General features: G+C 43.0%; 1 protein-coding gene across 4 annotated transcripts in view; it reads left to right on the top strand.

Annotated features, from left to right (window-relative positions):
• Positions 1 to 1343: 1343 nt before the first annotated feature.
• The window catches only part of Nckap5 (NCK associated protein 5), an 863608-nt gene continuing 858929 nt past the window's right edge, over positions 1344 to 6022 (top strand). For all 4 annotated transcript variants that reach the window (XM_047544852.1, XM_047544850.1, XM_047544849.1 and 1 more), the window contains exon 1: positions 1344 to 1737. The gene's annotated coding sequence lies outside the window, so the exon portion shown is untranslated. The remainder of the gene's footprint in view (positions 1738 to 6022) is intronic.

Here is a 6022-nt window from a genome sequence, read left to right as displayed (position 1 = left end):
TGTACATGCAAACTATTTAAATATTTCTAATTTACTTTGATTAATATTATGTTCATTTCAAATTAATCTGTGATTCATAAAATATGTGCGGTTTTGATTCCTACCTGAAAATGGCATATTTGGAGGGGGGGGTTGAGATCCTGCCAAATCAATAATCAATTGCTATTTTTGGAGAAAATAATTTTCAGACATGGAATGAGCACCCACTGTAGGTAGGTAGTGAGATGCCACATCATTGTTTTCCAAGGTCAGGGATGCTTAAACATACTCTCTGTTCCAAGGGATCTCCTAACCTTGTTCCTATCTTCACCCTCAGTGCCTTCCCCTCTGCATTTCTGTTTAGCATTGGCTACAGCAGGGAATCTGGGTATAAACAAATAAACAACGTGTACAGCACAATGCCTGCTCTCAGAGACCTTTCAAACGAGTTGGGGAGACAGAACACAGATGGCTAAAAAACAAACTAAAAATACAAGTCAGTGTATAAAAAGCAGCAAATAAATATAAATAGTAAGCATCATTATAGCAGCCCAGAGGAAGGAAGGAAAACAGTGGCTGGGGTGTTCAAGCTTCATAGCAGGGACTCAGTGTTGGATGTGTGGAATGTCTCTAGGTGGGGGCTGGGGTGGGTGGGGAGACAACTATAAAAACTCTGAGAACCAGCTGACAGAAAAAGAGTTCTGATGAGAGAGTGGAAAATAGGGAAAAGTGCACACATTTATTCTGATAGTTGCAAGTGAGTGAGTTTCACAATATTGTTTGAAATTATTTGTGGTACTTGGCAGAAATTCTCATCTATTATTTCATTTATTCTTTTATTTATTTATTTAAGTGATGAGGTGGTACAAGTTAGTTATTAAAAATTTGAGAACTGGAGGAAAGTTTCCAGCATGCTTCCTGGGGTGGGGTTGGGGGGGATTATCATGTTTGCAAATATGCACAAAAGTTTTGCTTTATGATTGCAGGGCACCCTTCCTTCTACCCTAAGTTGAGAAACTTTAGAGGGTCTCTAAAAAAGAGTTGCAACCCAAAGCAATCCATCTATAAGAAAAAGTTAGCCAGGTATATAGATCACAGTAAAAAGTTGTTATGCAATGTAAGACACAACTAGTATATATTTATGAATCATCAAACTCTGAAACTGACTCGAAGCAGGTGGGTAAACAACCTGAGAGTGCCGCCCTGGCACTAAAAACTTTCCTCCACGTCTACAGTTTAACCAGTCTGCATCAGTACAGGCGATTCTTTGGCTTTTTCGCACCTCAAAGAAGCCAAGCTCTCCAAAATGTGAATCAATGGGATTATTTACGCGTGTATAACTGGAATCCACTCCAAGAGGCCGATTTTGCTGCAGAAAAAGATACTCTTGCTCCCCACCCCCTCCTTTCTTTTTGACAGTCAGTTAATAAAGACTCAACAATAAGCAGCTGCCAGTGATGTCATTTGGGACTTTGTCCACGGAGCTTGTAAATACAAGCTCGGAGCAACTACGGAGCCGCAGCCCAGGGAGCAAGTCTCCCGCAAACTCGCCCGGGATTCGCGGCAGGACCTCGCTGATGCTGCGGATATTCAGGAAAACCGAGTAGTCTCGTAGCCGCGGTCTTTGAATGCTTGAAAAATAAACAGAGCATAACCGCGGGAGGAGAATTTTAGCAGCAGAGAGTGGTTGAGTCCTTGCAGTTCCTATGTCTGTCTCCAGGACTGTGTGATTTGTGTTCACTGAGGAGCTAACTACAAGTAAGACTGTTGGGATTTTTTAAAAAACTCTTGTAACAGTTTTTCTTGTTTACACAGCTTGCTTTCCTTTTAAAGTGAGATGATGATGTTTACGTTTTTCTGCAGACTCTCTCAGCAGCCACAAGTATGCATTTCTTCCAAGTAATTATAGTGCGTGCGCTAAAGTTGACTGGGGTTAGGTGGAGAGGACGTGTAGACTCAGGACAGGCACCAGGGTGCAGATAGGGAGGCTGAATTGTTAATTCTCATTTGTTTCTGCAGTGAGGTGGAGTTTGGTAGGGATTTTTTTTTTGTGTGTGTGTGTGTTGTTGTTGTTGTTGTTTTTGCTGTTGTGGACTTTTTGTGTTGTAAAGTACCAACTAGCCAATCAAAAAATCTATTAGGTTGACCTAGGCAGTTTAGCTGAACGCTATAAAGACTAATTTTAATGAACTGGTTGCTGGAGGGAAAATATCCCCTTTTATCTCTGATTTTGTGTGTGTGTGGTTTATAGATTTCTAATATGTGCATGTTGTTATTCATATGTTGTTTTTCATCCTGCTACACCCTCTCCTCAGACTCTCCTCTTTTCTTTCTTTCTCCCCCCTCCTTCTCCTCCTCTCTCAAACTCATTCATTCTCAGGTGCTAGTAGTATGCATTGAAAACTGTTTTGAAATTCAAACCCTTTCCATGTGGATTCACCCACCGCCACCACCCAAACAGAGTATGTGATTTGCCTTCTGGGTTAACAACTGGAGTTAATGTACTACTGAAAAAGTCAACTTTGACACTCAGCTTGTTGGTGGGCAAGATCTACATCCTTTCTTTCACTTTCCTTAGGGCTCTAAAATTCTCTAAGTATTCTCTGGGATTTAAACAGGAAGAGTGGGCTCCATGCACCACCAGTCTGGACAGGGACTGTCTTATCCTGCTGCACTTGCTCTCCCCATGTGGTATATGAGCCTTATGAACGTGTCTTTCTGTGGGTCCTTGCTGCTGCCTGGGATTTCCTCCTTAGCGCTTGCAATTCAGCCACTTGCAGCTAGTAGCAAATCACCACTGATTCCTGCCCTCTAGACCTGACAGCCCTCTGGCAAGAAGTGGCTGTTAGCCTGTTAGCTCCTGCACGAGAAACCCATGACTCATTCCAGGAGACCGACTTGCTCTTGAATTCAGCTGCTCTGTCACCAGCCCAGGAGTGCAGTGACAGCCCTGACTGCTTTCCCCTTAGAAGCCAATGTAGGAAAGTCCTAAAATACTCAACTATTTTTCATGGAGTCCTGAGGTGGGCTACTTCCTATCTCTGTGTCAGCTCCCAATTTTTCCATCAAAGCACACTGTGCTTGGGTATGTTTTATATATTAGAGCTCACTGCTCTCTGCAGATTTTTTCAAAATAAGGGATTTGCTATTAAAATAGTTTGCAAAGTATTAGTCGAAGCTTATCATTTTATAAAAGAAAAACTGGGTCATGAGGTGGGGTAGTGATTTGTCCAGAGGCACCCAGCAAGAGGGTGCCAGAGCTCCCACTAGAAACTGTCTGCTGTGCTCACTCCAGCATGCATTCCGATCTTCAGGTTCTTAAAGATTAAAAAGAAATAGGATCCACATATGGTTCATATGCTTCTTGCAGGAGCAGAGCCGTGTGCAGGTGTACAGATGAAGGTGGTCTGGCAAAGACTGAAAGTTCCTGTTTTGTCTTTGGCTCTGGTTACATTTCTTTACATCTCTGTTCCTCCTTGTTTTTGCTAGCAAACAAAAGGGAACCCTGTGATTATTTTACAGTTGGCCTAAAGGTTAGCAAGGTAATAGTTGAATTAGTATAGAAGGTATTTTGGACTGAGTACAGATTGGGATAGCTAAGGTGATTCCCAACTCTGATAATTTTGTTTCTGCTTTACTTCTAAGTCTCAAACTTTGCTAACTATAACTTGCTTGTTTTCCTCCTCTTGTGGAAGCTTTTCTGCATTTTTTCCTTGATGGCTGCTCCCCTCCATCCTCTCACTACTGCCTGGACCTCAGATCCCAGCATTCCACAGGACCCACTCATGCCCTGCATTCCTTTTCTTTCTGGAGTCTTCCTTGCCCTGACCGTCCCACCTTGGGGTGCCTCTGTGGACTCTCCAGATCCAAGTGACATTGCACTTGCACTTGTTTGGACCCTTTTGGTATCTTGTGCCAACTTTTGCCATGGGGCCTGGAACTCTTTGCCCACATAAATATCTCTTTCCATTGAAAGCAAGGGCTATGTCGTAAAACTTCCCTTGTCCACAGAAAAGTTGTTTCATGTATGATGCTAAATAAATGAAAGAGTTAATTAAATATGCATTTTCCCATATCAAACCCTCAGGCTTCCACACTTGGTTGACAAAATTATTGGTTAACTGTGCTTAGTGGCTTTGAATTTTTCTTCACTCTGATGAAGGCTGTGATTCCAGAGTTCTGAGCACAAAAAACAGGGCTATACTTGATCGAATGCCTGCCACTCTACCCTGCTTCATTTCTTTGTGCTCCCTGCATATACTAATATCTGTGCTGGAGTTTCACTTGCATCAGAATCTTCTGTTCTGGGGCACCGTGGCATATTGATTAAGGACTTGACCCTGGAACCACATTGCTGAGGCTTAAGGCCTGTTTCTACCACTTGCTGGCTTTATGGTCTCACAGTTAATCCACTGATTTTTTTGTTTGTTTCAATTTCTCCTCTTTCAGATTTGGATAATAAGAGTTCCTGCTTCCTGGAAGGATAAGGGAGTTTGAAATATAGATAACTAAGACATATAACACAATGCGAGGCATATATTAAGTACGAATGAGTATTAGCTATTATTGTTACTATTTACTATGCTGATGCCTGCCTCCCATTCTAGACTTAATGACCCAACATCTCCTAGGTGGAATTCAGATGCAGGTATAGTTAAAAGTTCTTTACATGATTCACATGGGGACCACTGGCTTATTAGCAGCCAGGACCTGTTTCCTGCGGGCTAGATATTCTCTTCAGGACCTCTCCATTTTTGTACTTGTGCAGCAGGCCTGTAACCCCTGTCTATACACCCATTTTGTCCTCCCAGCTCTTGCTTGCCCTTCCCCTCCTGTGAGTAGTTTTCCATGCCCCACTTGCCATGGACAGGTGTCCCTATGCACCAGGGAAGTGTGTGTTCATTGGTTCCCTCTTTAGTCTCTGTGTGCAATGAGGGCCCACCTGCCTGACACCCACCTTGAAGCTACTCTCTTTAGTGAATTACTTGCTGAGTAGATGAAAAAACGTTGCCCACTAAGTTCCTTCATTCCCATTCGTCGCCAAGTCCTGTGCCTGCCCCTTTCCCATGCTGTGTCTGTGATCCTTTCCCTGCTCTCAAGTCACCTTTACTGCTCCTTCTCTCTAGGTAACATCTGCCCTCCCTACTTCCCAGAGCAGACTGTGGTCTTACACAACACCACCCTTTCTTTCTCTCCTTTGCTTCTCTCACATGAAGGAGAGAACATACCCATGAGATTCTGACTGAACTCTGTTGGAATGCCTAAACTCTATGGCCCCATTTAAAAATGATATCTTTGCATTCTGCCTCTGCCATGAGACTCTAGTGAATTTGAGGGAGGGTTGTTGAGTTGTAAAATTTGTAACCTCATGCACAGCCCTGTATCTGGCACAGAGTGTGTGGTCCCAAAAAATGATGAGGAAAAGGTATGACTGTGTTGTTGATGGGCACTATAAGAACAGATTGGAATTGTTTTCTCCTTATATCAGTATTGAGAGATTCCTGTATAACAGGCTTATTTCTAAACTTTTTGCTCCGTCATTATGGTCATCATGTTCATTACCCAAGCAAGGGTAGCTGAGGATCAGAGAGGTTAAGTAATGTGCACAGGAGGCAATCAGAGGCACAGCAGTGTTACAACGTGCAGCATGCACTCTGAACTTTCATTGTGCGGCTCTCTGGAGGTTCAGGGCTGACCTTTTGAGCCTCGCCCACAGTGGAGCTGTGGTCACACATCTGCCTCGAAACTGCTTGTACTGGCAGAGTGGTAAATCAGATCAACACTTCCAAGTGCCAGCCAGTTGGACTGGTGATTCACATGTTCTCCTCAGAAGTCTCTAAAGCACAGCCCAGCCCTTTTGGTATTTTTTTTTTCCCCTCTTTAAATCTCAGATATGAATCTCCTTGAAGAGAAACCTAAGTTTACAGTTGAACATCAAGATTATTTGCATGCTTAGTTTGGGCGTTGGCGGGCTTGGTCAAGAGTAAAATTGAGGGATTAGATAAAAAGACACAATTGGAAATAATGGTGGCGATTTGGTAGG

This window comes from Sciurus carolinensis, chromosome 3, assembly GCF_902686445.1.
Source record: "Sciurus carolinensis chromosome 3, mSciCar1.2, whole genome shotgun sequence".
Lineage (NCBI taxonomy): Eukaryota > Metazoa > Chordata > Mammalia > Rodentia > Sciuridae > Sciurus > Sciurus carolinensis.
The sequence above is the reverse complement of the archived record's forward strand: the minus strand, read 5'-3'. Positions and strand labels throughout refer to the sequence as shown.